Genomic DNA, 20,124 nt, shown 5'->3' with positions numbered 1-20,124 from the left:
CGAGTCCCGCATTGGGCTCTCTGCTCAGTGGAGAGCCTGCTTCCCTCTCTCTCTCTCTGCCTGCCTCTCCATCTACTTGTGATTTCTCTCTGTCAAATAAATAAATAAAATCTTTAAAAAAAAAAAGGTGGATAGGAAACATAAAGTAAAAAGAGGAAAAAACAGATGAGTTATAGGTAGAAGAGGATATCATAAAGTATCATAAAGTTACTGCAAGGACTTTTAACTATATGTATATATATATATATATATATATATATATATATATATATATATATTTTTATAGTGCTTTAATCCACAGAAACTACTCCAACTCCATTACCTTATGCTCTTTACTGAGTATCTCTACTGGTGGACTTCAACGTAACTAGGCAGTATTATGTTTGCACTTACACACAGAATTAAAGGTCTATTAAAAACACATGCCTTGTGAGATTAAGAGTGAGGGTTGCTGGGGAGAGGGGGGTTGGGAGAAGGGGGTGGGATTATGGACATTGGGGAGGGTGTGTGCTTTGGTGAGTGCTGTGAAGTGTGTAAACCTGGTGATTCACAGACCTGTACCCCTGGGGATAAAAATATATGTTTATAAAAATAAAAAATTAAAAAAAAACACATGCCATATGGCCCATAAAAAAGGGAAACAAGCATTTCGTATCTTTATAAGCTCATATATAGTCAAAGACCTTCATCTTCCTGGCATCAGTGAAACTTTAAATTTGCCATAAGCAGAAAGACTCACTCAACATTCTCACTGAAGAACTATTTTAAGAATGAACAACTAAAGCAGAGCTCAGTGGCCCTTTGGATTCACTGGATGTGACCATAGTGTGCTGCTCAAAAAGAGGAATATTCCTATCAGAGCTTCAACTGGGCAGACAGCTCCCTCAACATTAGCTGGAAATTTCCTTTATAGATCATGCTTCATTGTTACTGTACTGACAGACAAACAGAAATCCAGAAGCTCATGTTAGGACAGCATGACCCTTCTTCTCTTGCTTGCTCTGCCTCCCAACCACACTGTTGAAGCTATCTGTTTAATCCACATGTAGGATATACTGGCAAGGAGTACCCAAGAAATAGAGGTCCCAAGGAAGATTGTTTTTGTATTCTTTGGAACAGAAGCAAAAAGGGGAATACAAGTTAAGAAACAAAAAAGATTTTGCTTTAGAACCAAAGATACTTGGGAGAAAGGAGATTTAAAAATACTTTTTCATATTGACTTATATTATCTTGGAACAATAGTTCTAAGCCCCAAGAAATCATCCAAATTCCATGAGGTGATGTCAGATGTGATCAGAGGGATATTCCTTCTGCTGCTTTCCTGGAGACACAATGTTTTCTGGACTGTTGCCTGGTTTTCCCTGGGTATTAGTCACATTCTCTTTCCCTTTTTCCTTTATTAAAAATAATTACGATTTCCTCTATTGACAAATTGATGGTTTGGAACTGTGATGACATCAAGTAATTCTTCAACATGGAGATGTAGGCCAGGAGAATGGAGAAGAGAGAGGGCAAATGGGAAACGAGAGAAGAAAAGGAAAGGCCAGGAAATGAAAGGAAAAGAAAGGACAAATGAGGGCAGAGAGAATCAGAGACTGAGTCTACACACAAGTCAGGATACCAAGGAAGACAAGTCACACCCTTTCTCTGTTCCTATTCCAGATTTCCCATTAAAAGTGGGAGTTGGTAACTTGACAGTTTTCTCTCTTTTCTCCTCCCTCACTTTCCCCAAATCCCCCAGTTTCTGGCATAGTTTATCTGGGCTATCTGTGTGTCACTGGCTTCTCCATCTGCCATTTACCAGTCTTGGCTGCCGTCCCTCTGTCCTCCCTCCACGCAGCAGTTCCGCTAATTTCCCTTGAGCACCCTCCAAGAGGCCTCCTCCTCCACCACCAACCTCATTAGCTGGTTCTACTCATCTCTCTTTTTCTTCTTTGCCCAACCCTCTCGCCAGCCATAAATTACCCTTCCAGATGAGAGTATTTATGACATGCTGGTGGCAAACTGGGAGTGGTTGCTCTGACTGCTGCTCTCCACAGAGATACATGTAGACAGAAGTCAGCAAGTATAAGGAGGAGAACACATTTTAAAAAGCTAGGGACAGTTGAAAGCATCATTAATTAAACTGATAGAAGGAAACCTTATTTTGTTAGAAACAAAGACTTTTTTCTCTAATCTGAAAAGGGTAAAACTTAGATATTAATGTATCTCCTTTATATGTAGAATGCCCTGCCTAATACAAAATGTACACCTGTTCACAAGCTGATTGGACCTAACAAAGATAAACTTCTTACTAATGTGACCAGAGCCTGGCTTAGACATTGAGTGTGGGAAATGGACATTACTCTTAAATTCAGAGCTTTAGGAATGATTTATGAGGAGACAGACGTGACATCCAAAATAATTTAATAATCAAGGGAGGGGAAATAATATGTGCAAGTATCATAAAAAGCACAAGTGTCTCTTTACTGACCAGAACTATGTATGAAAAGGAAGATAAACTGTGTTAATCTGCTGAATTTCTGCTAGGATCTCCTTTTGCTCATACTCTCCAAATTCTAGACTGAAGAAGACCTCACTGAACTTCTCCCTGAGGACCCAGGCTGACCAAAGTAAAGTTGTATTTTGATTTTTATAAAAAACTGTCTCAGAAACAAGCTCTGCTTGAGACAGACATATAAAGTTGTTCCACCCACTGCTCAAGTCTGTTATTTCTGACATGGCCCCTGAAAGAATGCAGACCTGACTCACCATTTTATGACTATGACCTACTGGGATTAACCAGTACCTGTATCCAGCACCTGTGTTTCTTTGTCCCTCAGACGTAGTGCATTCATTTTGACCTATGCCATGCTCCCTGACTGCTGACCCCCAGCCATGCTCCAGTGCCTAAGTGCACATGCAAGCCCCAACTTTTGCTTAGTTTCAGACTAAGTAAAAGTGAAAAAATACTTTAAAATGACTATTTGTGCTCTAGCTTTATAGTCAGCTGAGTAACTCCTTTATAGACGGATAGAAATAATCGCAAGAATGGAGCCAGAAAGAAGCAAAATATCATAAACTATCGGAAGGACATTGAACCAGTATCAAAAATTGGCATGCTGAAAAACAAGACATAAAGGATGCTTGTGTGCCCAAAGATCTCAGAGAAAGTCCTCTCCTGAGGAAGACCCTGACTGTACTCTACAGGTGCAAGGCAGTCTCCATGACAACAAAACCAGATGCCCCCTAGAACCCTCAGGCAATTAGCCTTATGGAAACAATTAGCCAAAATTGGAATACTTTGGTTTGGTTAAATCAAAACCTTTCTGTTGTTACTGTATACCATGGTTCTCTACCCAACATGTACAGAAGGGGTCCATCTGCTACTCGATCCACTATCTACTTTGCCAACCATGCTTCCTCCTCCTTGTGAATTTCACCTTTAACCTGCTCTCCCAACCCTTTCACTATGCTCACACCATGGAGTTTATCAGTCTGCAGAGTACCAACCAGCTCTCTCCCCGTACTCAGTGCAACTCTAAAAACTTAGTTTTTCTCCTTCTCTCAAATTCCTCCTGCTCTTAGGTGCCTGATACTCTACTACATCACCATACACTTTACCCCTTTTTTTATTTTCCCACCTCCTGGTTAGTTCCTACACATCAAGCGTCCAGTGCCTTGCCCACAGCCTTCTCCTTCCCTACCTCCTATCATCCATTACTTAGGAAATTTCAGCATCTGTGTGAAACATCACTGAAGATGGTCTGCTTTTTAAATTTCTTACCTCCAGTTGTCCCCATACCTTATATTCATGGTCACCCTTACTCATAGTGGTTTTTATTCTTGATGTCCTATAGATCTTTAATTCTACTTGTGTATACTTTTACTTGTTTATGGTCACCTCCTCTCCAGGAAGGATTTGAGATCACCATTCTTCTCTTGCTCCTCCTCTCCCACCAACCTCAATCCCTTATTCCCTGATTCTTAGTAAATGATCATGCTTCCTTCTTCAATGATGGAATTGAAGACATTCGTCATAGACTCTAACACACACATACACACACATTCACTTCCTTACCTATTTTTGTGCCCTTATCTCTGGTCCCACAGGATGAGGTTTCTAGGAAAATCATAGCTTCCTTCTCCCTTTCCAAATCAAACTTCTTGAAAGAATAATTTTTCTGACAGATTCATTTCTTTTTTCCATGTACCCCTAATCCCTGACTTTCACAGGTATCAGTTTACCAAAACTGCTTTTGTTAAAATTGTCAGTGACTTCCAAACTGTCCCTCCCCACAAAATGAAAAAAAAAAATCAGTTACCTTCTTATGAGAATTCTTTATTGCATTTTAATATTAAGTTACTTCCTGCTTCTTAGTTTTCTACTTCTTCTGTTTTTTTTTTTTTTTCCCCAATGTTCTTTTCTGGTTGTATTCTTGCTTTTGAGACCACTCTCAAAAGGAGTCCTCTTTCCCCTTCTAATCCTTAAAAGTTATTCCCCAGGATTCTGTGGTCTTGTTTCTGATACATTCTTTTGTCATGCTCCTTGTTCGCTACTGGGAACTCTTCTACTCTTAAACTTTGAAGCACGATCAGTCCTTAGATATCTACATATGTATGTATGTATAGAACTACAGATTAGATTCTTTCTCTTTTATGGCAAGACATCTCCCCCTAGATCACACACGGACATCTTGAGGTCAAAATGTCAATGTAATGGGTGGTTCTATCTGAGCACAAAAGAAATTTCAGTGAACCTGAAATAGTGGTCTAACCAATGAATACATGGACATCTTTTCCACAGGCAGATAACACAGGAAGGATTGAGTTTTGGCTAAACACAGAGAAGTATGTATCTGTGTCCCTGGAAAGATAGAAGGCAAAGACAAGGGAAAGACTGCAATGGCAATTTGTTCCCTACTTAATTTTATGGACTGGATTTTAACCGGCTCAGGAAAAGCCAAAAACCACTCTTTTCATAAAATTAGTGTAAACCAGGACACACAAGCAATGTTTTAAGGCCCAATGACAAAATGAAGCACCAGTTGAGGACAGGGGACACTCTCTCCATTTCTGCAAAGAATTAAATGATGTCAGCACCATTCTAGCACTGAGAGTTTTACAATGTTGGGTGGCAATAGAAGCCAGCTTTTCCCTAGAGAAACAGTGAGGACAAGAGCATCAGTAGGAAATGCTGCATGTCAGTAGAGAAGGTAAACACCATTGTCAGTGTTCAATGGCAAACAGCAGGAGAACCACAGAAACTGGTAGCCATGAATTTTTAAGGCCTACCCTTCTCAAGACTCCCAAAAATACCAGGGAAAGGGGACAATGTATGAAGGTAAAATTTTGGTTATATATTATACTAATGTAATTTGATTGTTAATGGCAATATGACCTCATTCATCCCCACAGGTCTGTGAAGACTGGGTTTATCTCTGACACTAAACTCACAGCCTTTTTCCCCACAGGTACTTCCCCAGTGTCTCTCTCTGAACTGCTACTCCTATTTCCCTCTCTGTGACACAAGATTCCGCCCTCTCTCTTCCACTCTCCTGAATATAATCAACCACCTCCTAACTAGCCTAGGGGAAGACACTATGATGATTATTGTTTCTCTTCTGAATGCCATAAAAGAGACCAGATATCCTCAGAACTAGGACATCATCAACTAAGAATATATATTTTTTTCAAATTCAAAGAGGAAAATCTGACAAAAACTTACTACACCCAAAACATCAACTCAGTTTTGCTAATTCATATGGGAAGGAGTAATACTACTAGAAGAAAAATGGAATTTTTCTTCAGAAATGTTTAAGTGTAAGGTGCCTGAGTGGTTCAATCAGTTAAATGTCCAACTCTTGATTTTGGCTCAGGTCCTGATAATGTCATGGGGTAGAGCCCTGGGTCACACTTGGAGCTGAGCAGGGAGTCTGCTTGAGATTGCACCCCCTACCCCGGTTCCCTTTGTTCCTCCCCTTACTCACTCTTCCTGTGTATGTGTGTGTTTCTGTGTGTGTGTGTGTGTTTATCAAATAAATAAATAAATATTTAAAAATGCTTAAGTATTGTAAGACCTTGAGGCTGCAATAAAAGAAGTAATTAGAGGTCACAGGGTCTGCAGTCTAGTGTTAAAATATCTTTGCTTGTAGGCAGAATTATGTTCCCAAAGATGTACATGCCCTTATCTCTGGAGGCTGGGGTTATGTTAACTTACATGGCAAAAGGGACTTTGCAGAGGTGATAAAAAAAAAATACTAACTTTATGATGAGAACATTTTTCTGTGTAATTTGAGTGGGCCCGATCTAATTACACAACTCCTTAGAAGCAGAAATCTTTTCCTGGATGTGATCAGAGAAAGAGATGTGGCAATGGCAGCAGAGTCAGACAAATGCTACCTTGCTTTTTTGAAGATGAAGGAAAGCACCTGCAAGCCGAAGAATGCGTGTGGCCCATAGAAGCTGGAGAAGGCAAACAAGTTGCTTCTCTCCTAGAGCCTTCAGAAAGCTATGCAGCCATAACAACACCTTGATGTTAGCCTGTTGAGACCTATGTCAAACTTCTGACCCAAAGGATTGTAAGATAATATCTTTGTGTTGTTTTCATAAGCTTGTTGAAACAAGAACAGAAAATAAATACAATTTCTATTACTTAAATATAATATCTTTGGAAAAGAAAACACAAAGAGATTGAACATATGATGATGGTAACAAAAGAAAGGATTTTTTTTAAGGGAATGTGGAGAAAGGGGAACCCTCTTACACTGTTGGTGGGAATGCAAGTTGGTGCAGCCACTTTGGAGAACCAGTGTGGAGATTCCTTAAGAAATTAAAAATAGAGATTCCCTATGACCCTGCAATTGCACTACTGGGTATTTACCCCAAAGATACAGATGTAGTGAAAAGGAGGGCCATCTATACCACAATGTTCATAACAGCAATGGCCACAGTTGCCAAACTGTGAAAAGAACCAAGATGCCCTTCAACAAACGAATGGATAAGGAAGATGTGGTCCATATACACTATGGAATATTATGCCTCCATCAGAAAGGATGAATACCCAACTTTTGTAGCAACATGGACAGAACTGGAAGAGATTATGCTGAGTGAAAAAGTCAAGCAGAGAGAGTCAATTATCATATGGTTTCACTTATTTATGGAGCATAACAAATAACATGGAGGATATGGGGAGATGGAGAGGAGAAGGGAGTTGAGGAAATTGGAAGGGGAGGTAAACCATGAGAGACTATGGACTCTGAAAAACAACCTGAAGGTTTTGAAGGGGAGTGGGGGGGTGGGAGGTTGGGGGAGCCAGGAGGCAGGTATTAAAGAGGGCACATATTGCATGGAGCACTGGGTGTGGTGCAAAAACAATGAATTCTGTTATGCTGAAAAGAAATATACATAAATAAATAAATAAATAAATAAAAGACCCCCTCTTGTAATTCCAAAATATGGGCTCAAGGGGAGGAAAGAGTCCATTTCAATTCTTGGCAGTAGCTTGCCTTCCTTAATAAGGGAGCCATACCCTGATAATGATGTGGAAGATGAAAGTGAAAATACCCAGATAACTTGCTAGGTCCAGATAAGGCAAGAGAAGAGCATAATAGAGGAGGTACTCAGTAGAATTAAGAGAAAATTACCAAACCAATGGTCAGAGGTAGCCAGTGTGTCCCTATCCTGAGGAACACAGGCTCCCAAGCCAGGATGACACGGTCTTAAGTCCCAGCTCTTCCACTGACTGGACACATAGCATTGGCAAGGCACCAAGCATCACTACAACTCAGTGTCCTCATCTGTAGAATGAGAATAATGAATTATCTACTGCATAAAATGAAATGGGAGGAAAAAATGAAATAACATTTATAAAACCAAACATAAGCATTCAATGAACCTCATATTAGTAATAACAGTACTTATGGCCTCAGATGACTACAGAGCTGGCAACACAGTTCAAACATCATATTACAAGAAAGCAGGTATCTACTCAAAGACTTGATGGAGAATGGGTTACGTCTCAGGAGGGTAAGACTTGTCTTATAAGAAAAAAATAAAATTAAATGGAGGCAACACCACAGTGCAAAAAAGAAGCAAACACAACTTAAATCTAAAACCCGAAGTAAACCCACCATGAAAATCTTGGAGTGAACATAAAATAACGATGAATCTTTTCTAGGCACAACTGTGGCTAGCCTTGTCAGGCAGGGGATAGTTTTAATTCCTCCCCAAACAGTTTCCAAAACTGACACAAAATAAAAATAGAGCAACGATCCAGAACTTTAGATGAGACAGTCTCTGCCAAAAGGCTGATTCGGCTAATAACAACTGCAGCCCTTCTGATACTTTCCCTGACTTCCTGATACTATCTCTCAAAAACCTTGGGAAACAGAGAGATCTAATAGTTTGATTTTAATTCCTACTAATAGAAAAGAACTAGCTGGTGACATGGGGTGGACGAAAGAAACTACTACTTTTGCAACAGCTGAGGCTGGTAAGAACAAGGACTTGAACTTTGGAGAAACAGAGTTCCAAGAGGGAGGAATGATTCCTTAACCTAAGATTCTCAAGGGGGAAATGGCCCTTTGGGAGTAGAAATATAAACTTTGAAAATGCACTGAATTCTAGATTGTCTCAATAAAGGTGAAAGGAACTATGAAACATCAAAAGGGACCAGGTTTGATAAAAGAACTATCTGCTAAGCTAAATTTTTAAAAGAACACATGCAGATTTTGGGAAGAGGAACGCATAAAACTATTTTAAAAAATGGGTCAAAAATGATAAAGCTGAGGACAACCATAAACATGAAAACCCTGCAAAGAATGATAAATTTTTTAATTTCCATTTTCCAGAATATTAAGAAAAACAGAAAGAGAGCATGAAGACACAGAAGGGAAAAAAGCTGAACTCTTCAACATCTGTGTTGTCGCCAAGAAAAGTAATTGTGAAAGTACACATCTATTCAATAATTCAGTAACCTGGCAATCATTTATTTGTCCTAATAATAAAAGTGATCAAAGTTAATTTGAGTCCCAACTTTATAACAGATGTTTCATATATATTTTCTCCTGGAAAGCTCACAACAATCCTGTAACTTTAGTGTATTTATTTCACTTTATATATATAAGACCCTCAAGTTTACAGAATTAAAGTCACTTGTCCCAAACCACACAGCCTGTACGTTTTGGAGGCAAGTTTTAAACTCAAGTTCCTCTAACTCCAAAGCACACATCCTTCCTTCTATTCTTGAATTGGTTTCCCTAGCATCTGTGAGTCACTGTGTTGGGCCTTGGCAATAAAAAGATACATAATATATGATGGTTGTTTTCAAGAAACAGGCTTGCATAATTGTACTGCAAGGTGACAGGCAGTGTACACAATACTACACTCATCATGATGAGCACTGGGTAATGTCCAGAATTGTTGAATCACTATACTGTACACCTGGAACTAACGTAACACTGCATGCTAGCTAAACTGGGATAAAATTTTTTTTTTTTTTAATTATACGGAAGGGACAGAGGATGAAGAGAAAAATCAACTAGGAGAACCGGGCGTGCAATGTCGTGAATTGGTTTCTGCAGATTATTCTCCCCCACTTCCAGTGCGTTCCTGTTTTGGAGAACAGTAAAGTTGAATTCCGTATTTTTCTAATCCTCTTATACCTAGGGATCTGGATGTGATTTCAAGTCTGCCAGTCGTGTTCTAGTTGGAAGGGGCCAGTGAAATGAAGACCTTACTGCCTTTTCTTTCTCTGCCTGCAAGCATAGCTGGGTGAGAGTGCACGCGGCCTCCCGCCTTAGGGTGTGGGGCAGCAGGCTGGGGGGCAAAGGCTTGTTCCTGGTGCGCATCTAGTGGGCAGAGCATGACGGCCATGCTAACTTCCTGATCTCCCAACAGCAGCCACATGGTGTGCTCCTGAATGCAGTACTTCGACAGGGACCCTAGGACCCCCCACCTTCCCGTCTGCGGCAAGCGGAGGCAGAGAGCAGCTCCGCCAGCGGGCCTGTTCTGCGGCGCTGCGCTGGGAGATACTCCTGGGTGCCCGGACTGGATCCTACACTCCAGCCCTTATCAAGATTTTATGAGCAACAAAATTCCCATATTGAATCATTTTTATTTAAAATGGTAACAATGTTTTGTGGGTTGTTTTCTTTCTTTTCCAACTAAATACTGACTGATTCAGAGATGATATTCTCTTTCCATATTTGATTTTGGTTCTCAACGTAGAAAAGTCGGGAAAATTATAGTCACACACACACACACACACACACACACACACATATGACCAAAAGAAATTAGAAATCCTAACTGGTGGACAAAATAGTGCAATAATTGTTTTTGGATGAATTAGGCTCTGGAATCATAAGACTTGTACCCTAAAATCCCCCAAAAGACTTGTTTGGTTAGTTATATAACAATAAATCTTTGTGGGTAACGGAGAGGTGTAAGAGGGCCAAAGACTGAAAGGTGTTTCAAGTTCCCTTAGAAGAAGAAGGAGAGAGATTTGGAAGCTACAGATCAGTGAGCTCATTGTCAACTTCCAGATAGATTTCCAATGTGTTATTAAATAGGCAAATTTTTACTGCTTAGGTAAGAAAAAGGTGAGTATGGAAACTACCATGGGCTTAGGGGAAAAAAATAATGTGCAGATAATCAAACTTCTTTTGCTGTTGCTTTAGGTGTTTTACTGGATTTGCTAGAGTAGATGATTTCTTAGAAAAATGCACCTTGATTTAATAGGATATGTGATATGTTGCTCATGAGGTCTTTATAATGGAGAACTGTGTACAGTTATACATTTATAGCAACCTACACTAAATTTAGGGACTGCCTGAAGGGAGGTTTTTAATATCTGGGCCAAGGTGTCTGTACTTTCCCCAATTTCATTGGATTATATAATCAATGTCTTATAAGAATTCATATAATGTAAGTTTCTCAAGTTTACAAATGACATTAACTGAAGAGAGATCATATGCCGGGTGGCAGAATAAAGATCCAAATAGGTCTCACGAAGCAATAATTATAGGGGTAAACTCAAAAGGTAAAATTCAAAAGTTTCAAATGTAAATCCAAAGTTTAACACAAAGAAGGCAATGGATAAAATATAGCATTAGGGACTCTGGGCTTGGCACCAAGTACTAGGAAAAAAAACAAAACAAACCAACTATAGATTTCATTTGCCAACAATGTTCCATCATTCCCCAAAGATTCAGTGGTAGGCACAGAGACAGTTCACTGCCATGAACAGACCTGTGCTTGGTTAGTTCATCCTTCTCCAAAGACACGGGAACCTTAGACATGTCCAGAAGAGGGAGACTAAAAAGGTGGGAGATCTGACAGCAAGACCATGTGAAGAATGCCAGAAGAATCGGGGCATATTTAGTCTAGATGGCAGGGGTGGGAGGGCAGCTAGAAAACCGGTTAAAGGACCTTGTTCTGTATGGCTTCAGAGGAAAGGATGAGGGCCAAAGAGTAAAATTAGAAAGATGTATCTTTTGCCTCAATATATTTTAAAAACTTAATACATTTTGTTAAAAAAAAAAAAAATTCCCTGTCACCAGAAGTATCCAAGCAAAAGCATGAATATGAAACTTGCATGAATATTGAAGAGGTAAGTCTTATATTAAACAGAATATAAGATCAAACTATCCCATACAACTCTGAAGTGTCACCATGTTGAAGATCTAATGCATTCTTGTTGTTTCAATGATTATCTTAATACAATTGATTTCTACACCTACATCTCCTTCTTTTCGATTTTCTCACACCTTTTAAAAAGATTTTACTTATTTTTACTTGCGAGGGTGAGTGGAAGATCATGAGTGGGGGGAGGGGCAGAAGGAGAGGGAAAAGCAGACTCCCCTGCTGAGCAGGGGGCCTGATGCAGGCCTTGATCCTCGGACCCCAGAATCATGACCTGAGTGGAAGACAGACAAGCCTTCCAAGTGCCCTGATTTTCTCACACGTTTGGCTGTTTCTACCAGGATAGCCCCTGTTCTAAGCTGAATTGTGTGTCCCCAAAAGACACTGAAATCCTAACCAGTTTCTGTGAATGTGACTTTATTGGGAAATATGGTCTTTGCAGATGATCAAATTAAGATGAGATCATTAGGGTGGACCCTTATCCAATATGATTGTGTCCTTATAAAAAGCAGAAATCTGGACGTAGAGGGAAGAACATGTGAAGAGAAAGGGAAAATGCAGCTTATAAACCAAGCAAAGCCTGGGGCTACCAGAAGCTGGGAGAAAGGCCCAGAATAGATTCTCCCTCACAGCCCTCAGAAGGAACCGACCTTGCTAACACCTTGATCTCAGACCTCCACCGTCCAGAACTGTTGTGAGATGATACATTTCTGCTTTTTAAGCCACACGGTGTGGGATACTCTGTAATGGCAGCCCAAGGATGCTAACACAGCCCTCATCACTGCAAATGTACAGGCTATCTACCTCACTGTTTGACTCCTCCCACCTACCCCAGATGACCCAGCACTAATTTAATTTTCTCTTCTGTTCATGCTATCAGAATTCCACTAGGTGCCATACTCCCTGCCACTGTTGCTGTCTGAATGGAATAGATCCTTTATTTGCCATGTACTAAAATGTCTTGTTTTTCTCCTGTAACATCAAACTCCCATCCCCCTGCACAACATCAAAGCTGACTCTTGGCTCCCTGTGGCCTACACAAGAGTCCTTTAAAATCCTTTAAATTGCCATTCAAAGCCCTGTAATCTGACCGCAGCCTACCTCTAGCTTATACTAGCACCACTTCCTCATTGACTGAACTACATTGATGGACCTGCTGATGCCACACATGCTTCTGATTTGTCTTTTTTGTCTCCCTGCTTTGATTCTCTGGTTCTCCCCTTACATATACGATTATCAAAATTCTAACTGACATCCAAGTCCCCTCTCCTATTTCACTTCTGTGAAGCCCACACTGACTACCCCAGCCTGAAATGAGCCCCTACCTCTGAATCTCTACCTCATCCAGTCTAGTCTATAACACACAACAGCAATTATAATATGTAAGCCTGCTTTGGCAGTACCTGTGAACAGCAGAAACCCTATTTCTCTAGGTATTTAACTTAAGAAGGGATTTGTATGAGTTTCAAATATGCACAAAATAGAAAACATAATAGCAACATAAAAAAGTAGAAGAATGGGGCGCCTGCGTGGCTCAGTGAGTTAAGCTGCTGCCTTCGGCTTGGGTCATGATCTTAGGGTCCTGGGATCGGGCCCCGCATCTGGCTCTCTGCTCAGCAGGAAGCCTGTTTCCTCCTCTCTCTCTGCCTGCCTCTCTGCCTGCTTGTGATTGCTCTCTGTCAAATAAATAAATAAAATCTTTTAAAAAAAAGTAGAAGACCATGATAATATAACATGGTGCTATGTCATGCTAATAGAATAGTATAATAGTCAACAAGAGTATAATAACAAAATAAAGATCATGTAGATGTCCATTAACATGGATCTGAGAAGATAAATCAAAAGTATATAATATTCATATCATGAATGCATCAAAAAGGATCTAAATCTATAGAGATCTCTATTGAGAAGTGCCTCCAATCTAGTATTGATTGAAGAAGCAAGATGTGCCCAAGAAGTTTAATATCATTCTATTTATTTAAAACCACATCCATGTCAGTCTAGATATGTAGAAGGGGATGAAATAGGTAGTGAGGTTTGAACTAATTTTCTTTTCTTTGTGTTCTCTGTATTGAAAAGCAAATATACATATATAATATATATATGTATATATATATATATATATATAATGGCAAATATACATATATATAATTCTTTTTTAATGAGTAATGTTTTACCAAATAAAATTTTAAAGTAAGTACAAATTCTCTCAGCACACGTTGAGGTGGGTTGTAAAATTTACATGAGATTTCCCAAAGTTATTGCCTGGGTACAGTTTAGTCTAGGGGTGGGGAAGAAAATGGTTGGACTCTCAACAATGTATTATTAATTTAACAATAAGATATTTTAAAACATTGATAATATCACATATTTATACTGTTAGAGTTCTGTTAAGAAAAAGTTGGCATTTATAAAATAAAATATTGTTTGTTTCAATATTATAGAGCATTCTTTACTCGTTATCTAGACAAAGTTCCCGGAAGTCAAGTACCATGTCTTTCTCAGCATGAGAGCAACTTAGTGTATCATCTCGCATTTTCTCAAGAGCTTGTTTAAGATTAGTTGAATTAGTTGAATATGTCAATGGTAGAGATGGATTATAATTAGAAGATGAACCAAAGAACACTCAATTCTTCCCCCCTCAAAAGTTTGCCAATACTGCCCACTGCAGACTCTTCTAAACTTGCAAGAGTAACATATAGGACCTGCTGCCTCCGGTAACAGCAAGAGACAAAGACATGCCCAAAGACAAAGCCCAAAGACAAAAATATTCTCTCTTTAATAACTCTTTGCTGGTGACTAAATACAGAGCAGTTTCTTGGCAAAAATAGTGCGTAACAATAAGCTCTCTGGGTCTGGGTAGGAATGGGCAATGCAACTCCACAGTCATTACCTGGGCTTTAAAAATAGGAAGCTGTTCCCGAGAGGAGTGGTCCTTGTGGATAACTGGAGCAGACCTGATACATTTCAATTGATGGTAAAAATTCATGAAGTCATCCAGAATTTTAGTGATTCTTCTGTGTTTCTTTTCTCTTTTCCTAAAGCTCCTTCTTCTGTTGCTTTAGAACATTTTAAAAGTCTTCCTTCAAATCCTATTTTCAAGCAAATCATTCTTTCTGTACCATGTCATACACGTTTATGTACGCGCACACACACACACACACACACACACACACACACATCAACACCACGGAAGTCTGTTCTTTCTGAGCACACACCCTCACCAAACTGAATTCTTAACTTCCTGTTCTGTTGAATAGTGGGGAAGGTGAATGAATCCTATACTAATAGGATTATGATGATCGAAAATCCTTTACACTTCAGCTTTGGAAAGCGGGACGACATACGCGTTAATTCAGATGACCTCTACTGAACACCAGATAAACCTCAGGCTCAGTGCCAGACAATCAGTACAATGCCAAAGAAGCCCAGATCGCACTGCCACCCCCACGGAGTTTGTGGCCTGATGGCAGAAATGACAAAGAAATGGGTCATCGCACTGTGACTCAGCAGGGACTCTTGCAGAGAAAGCAAAAAGTTTAGTGAGAGTCTACAGACACGGGCAGCTGACCAAGACCTGAGACGCTAGGTCAGTCTTCCCAGAACTGGCATTTATAGCTAGGCCTGGCAGACAAGAAGGAGATATCCTGGGCAGGGTGGGGAGCACAGGAGGAAGAAGGCGCTGCTGATCCAAGGCCACATGGGCTGGGGAAGGAAGGGGAAGAAGTTCACAAGAGCTGGAGGAAAGTAGAAACAAGGATGCTGAACGGAGTAACAGCAACCAGATCCTGAGTGGGTTGCAACCTGCGGTAAGAAGTTTAGGGCACTTTAACAAAGCGAGGAAGGAACATCATTAGATTTGCCTTTTGGAAAGATTTATGTTGAGAAAGTGTGGAGAACGGATTCAAGGAAGGCAAAACTAGAGGCAGGGAAGCCTCTTGGAAGGCTATGAATACATTTGAGAGATATTTAGGGATAGAGCCAACAGAAATTGGTGATTAATTGGACAAGGTAGGGTGACGAACGAGAAGATTCCAATATGATTTCCGCGTTTGAAAATTGAGTAACTGGGTAGTGCCATTCACTGAAGAGCATTAGGAAATGGGAGGTGGAATAAGTCTGGGTGGCAGTTTGAAGTCATCTGTGATAATCAAATTAGAGATGCTTATTAGACAGGCGTATATGGTGCTTTAGATCTAAGCAATATATGAATTCCAAAAGCATTAACATATACATGTTAATGAAAAGTCTGGAATGAATGAGGTAGTGCTTTACTGACTTCCTAATAGATACACTCAACACATGTGCTTAGGGAATCAGGGGAGAGAGAGAGAGTTCATTTTCAAAACCATATCCAGAATTATGCAATCTGAAAGTCTAGATGGAGATAATATTATTTTTGCTTTGTTTAAAAATGTAAGTGTTTACATTTGAATTACGGATGACAGGACACTGAAGGCATAATCTTTCCTGAGGGTCTCAAAAGCCTCAGTCTGGCCCAGGAAAAGGTGTACAGAGTGAGAAGAGAAGTCGTAAGACCAGACCCTGAGAAACAGTAACTTTAAGGAAGAGGCAGAGGAAAAGAAATCAGTAAGGAAGTCTGAGAGTCAGGGACAGAGCGGTAGGAAGAAATCCAGGAGAGCTGCTATCTCCAAAGCCAAAGGAAAAGATCAACCCAAACATTCCTGAAGATTGAAGAGAAAAACAGAAAAGTTTCCACCAGAAGTATAAACAAACAAAAAAAACTTAGTAACTTAAACAAAAGCAATTTCAGAAAATTATAGAAGCAGAAACCCGACTGCCGTGGGTTGGGGAGCTGAGTGGGTCTTAAGGAAGAAGAGATAATGGGCAAGACTCAGCAGTGAAGAAAGAGTGTGAGGATGTAGAGAAGGATAGGACGTTTCTATGCTGGGAAACAGAGCGTTGTTGATTTAGTTTAATGGGAAGATGCCAGTAAGGAGAGAGAAAATGAAGAAAGAAACAGTTACGAGAACTAAATGCAGAACCCAACAGGAGAGATCCACCTTCCACAGGGGTGTGGTGGATACTGTCAGCACCCTGCCTGAGCAGGGACCCCCCAACCCTCCAGCTCTTGTAAGGACTGGCTCTTAACAGCCTAAATAGAGAATTCCCCTTAGTCAAATAGGAGCCGCCTCCCAGGAGATGATGCTTGCCTCCGCCCAGGGGCGGCTCCCAGACAATGACTGACTGACAGAAGAGTGCAAAAAGCCCACTCTTTGCCTGGAGATGGGTCAAAATCCATGGGGTGGTTCATATTCCAGAGCTCCCTGTGACGTTGGGCTGAGGTTAGACACTAGCTGAAGCCATAACCTTGCTTAGCCACGTGCCCTGCCTTATCCTGTTTCCCTCACCCTTTCTTCCAAAAGAGACGCTCTGTACATCACAAATACCGAAATTCCTGTCAGAGGCACCACTTCCTGGGAATTTCCTCAAAGACAAAGAGGGACATATGCCCAGGGAGGTAAAAATACAAATGGTTTTGAGGGTTGATGGCATTACACTGAGAGACCACTCCTCACTGTGGAGGAACAGGAGACCAATTACTAGGGAGATGAAGTGGGATTAGATGGGGTCTGTGAACAAACACTCCCATCTTCCCCTTCTTTCAAATCTAGTTAGTTATAATTCCCACTTAGATATAACTAAGGAGAAGGAAAAAGAGGAACATTTCTGTGGCTACTAATGATTTCATAGTTGGTGATTCTTCCATAGATGTGGAAGTTAAAAATGTTATATAAGAATAAATTCTTATAAATTCAGTGGCACTGGGTGGCTCAGTCGGTTAAGTGTCTGCCGTTGGCTCGGGTCGTGATCCAGAGTCCTGGGATCCAGTCCCATTTCAGGCTCTCTGCTTGGTGGGGAGCCTGCTTCTCCCTCTCCTTCTACTTGCTACTCTGCCTATTTGTGCTCTCTATCTCTCCGTCAAATAAATAAAAATCTTTTTAAAAAGAATAAATTCTGTTAATTGTAAATTGGACTTAAAGATGTTCTCCTTTCATGTTTCAACATTCTTTGTAAAACTGCATCTGCAAGGTCACCAAAAACCTCCCAGTGGCTGTATCCAGTGAACACCATTCTGTCACTTTCTTGACCTCTTTGAGGCAGGTGACGTCACTTACGACTTTCTTCTTAAGACTCCTCTTCACTTGCTTTTGGTAAGTCAACACTCACCTAGTTTACCCCCAAATCTATGGACCCCCCTTCTCATACTTTCAAGACTCCTTCTTTCTCTCCCTCTCTCCTAGGCACTGTTTCCCCTGGGCCCATCCTTTGTTTTTTTACTTCTTACTCTCTCTATCCTCCTAGGGTGAACACATTCATTCCTGCATCTTTTGCCACAGTGATAACTCCAAAATGTATCTCTAGCTTAGATCTGTCTTCTCAGTTCCAGGTACATACATCAGACTGTCTAATGAATACCATCCCCTAAATGTCCCTCAGAGACCTCACAGTCAACAAGTCTAAAACTCAACTTATCCTCCCTATAAATGTCCACTTCTTGCATTTCCCTATCATGGAGACAGGTCTCACCATTACTCCATATCCAACACAGAACCCAAGAGGGAGTTATCCTAAACTCTTCCCCAATTTCACATCCAATGAATCACCAACTACAGTAAATTCTAATCTCTCTCACTCACTGTCCATGTCCTTGCATGAAGCCAGCATAGTTTCTCTTGTGGTTTTATGAGCAAAATATTTACTGGCTAACTAATCTCCTATCTTCCCCCATATTCCCCCACTTTCTTTATGAAAATATGAGCACGCCATTCCCCTGCTTAAAACACTCCAATGGTGTCCAGTGTGTTTGAGACAAAAGCCTTAAAAAGATGCCTTAATGTATTAATATCTTTTCAAAGCCTTTCATGATCTGGACCATTGCTCCTGTCTGGCTTCATCTCTGGCCATTATTCCTCTTATATTATTTTTCCAAATTCCCAAAGTACCCATATGTCTGCACCTATTTCATGTTCTCTCTTGGTTTCATGAAATTGCATATATATTTCTTCTGCCTGGAGCGCTATTTTTCTGTGTATTTTTTTTTTTTTTTTGCTAATAACTACCCAGTATAGATATCACCTCTTCCAGGAAGCTTTTCCTAGTATCCATCCCAACTCCTGAGTCCAGGTACTACCTGAGCTCACTACCTGGCCCACCGGCATACCACTAATGGCATTATGTTGGTGACTGGTGGAAAGCTGAAACTTCATTGAAGATCCTTCTGATTCCAGAGCTCTTTCTCTAGCTGTGGTCCAGTGCTGATTCTAATGATGGCTGAAATATTTCTCAATTCCTTCCCTGAAAGGAATTAAAATAAACTCCAATGTGGGATATACACATTGTAATGCAGAAAAAAGCCACTTCTATATGATATTTGACTTCTTTTGATGAAACAATTAAGAGCAAAGGGTAGCTAGATAATAAAATAAACATTTTAAAAAATATCTTGTCATTCACAGACTCGGGGACAATTGTTATTGGTTGTAAGGAGGTACAGAAGAGGAAGTTCTAAATGCAGCAAAGCATTCTGGGCCCCTCTCATGATACTCACGATTTCCCCACAAGTGGCATGAATCTACAGCCAAGAGTCATCATGTGTCAAGATACAGAGGGCTCCTAATTCTACCTTCTCACTCAGTAAGTTCTCACAAGACCACAGAATCCAGACAGATGTCATTAAACACGCCTCATGATGAAGGGCCTTCTGAAGGGAGAATTTTTCTTTCTTTCTTGTTTGTTTGGTTGGTTTTGTTTTTGTTTTTTTGCATTATCATGTGTAAACTTTGATTTCAGAAAGTTGCCATACCATTGCAACCTCTGCAGTTGTCCGTCCGTCCATCTGACTGAGGAAAGAGAATTCTGTATACATACACGGAGGCAGGCTCCTCTCCCCTCCCTTCCCTACTCACCAGTCCCATCTCGTTTCTAACCCTCTCCTCTCTTCTGAGAGCTGAGGCCAGGAGAGACACACCTTTTCAGTCACTTTGTCATGCTGCCTTTTCCAGAAAGACAGGTCAATACATTATCTAAAGAGCACATTCTCTCTCCTCACTCTCTCTCTCCCGCCATAGACATTAATGCTTTGAAGCCATCTGAGGATCATTTGTTGGCGCAGTGATCACATTCAGACTATGGCCTACAATGACTCACACTCTTGTGGTCTCCCTGTGTTTACCACGGATATTCTCTTCCAGCTGGATTTCCCTTTCCCGAGGAAACCTAGAGCTAAGCGATTTCTCCATTTTTTTCCCTCCACTCCAGCATCTCTATATGACCCTTTCACCACCAATATCTTCTTAAAGGGCAGGTGTGCGTAAATGTGTATGTGTGTGTGTACTCCAGACACCGAATCTGCAAATATGGACTTAGGACCAATCCAGTCTGTGGCTAGTTTTTGTATGGGCCATGAACTAATGGTTTTACATTTTTAAAGAGTTGTTTAAAAAAAAAAGAAGAAGGAAAGAAAGAAGAAAGAGA

General features: G+C 40.4%; 1 protein-coding gene across 1 annotated transcript in view; it reads right to left on the bottom strand.

Annotated features, from left to right (window-relative positions):
- Positions 1 to 20,124, bottom strand: part of PAPPA2 (pappalysin 2) — a 288,850-nt gene that overhangs the window by 180,984 nt on the left and 87,742 nt on the right. The window lies entirely within an intron of this gene.

Source organism: Mustela putorius, unplaced genomic scaffold (assembly GCF_011764305.1).
Source record: "Mustela putorius furo isolate JIRA1106 unplaced genomic scaffold, ASM1176430v1.1 tig00003942_pilon_pilon_pilon, whole genome shotgun sequence".
Taxonomy (NCBI): domain Eukaryota; kingdom Metazoa; phylum Chordata; class Mammalia; order Carnivora; family Mustelidae; genus Mustela; species Mustela putorius.
Note: the sequence above shows the minus strand (reverse complement) of the source record. Positions and strands in the feature narration are given on the sequence as shown.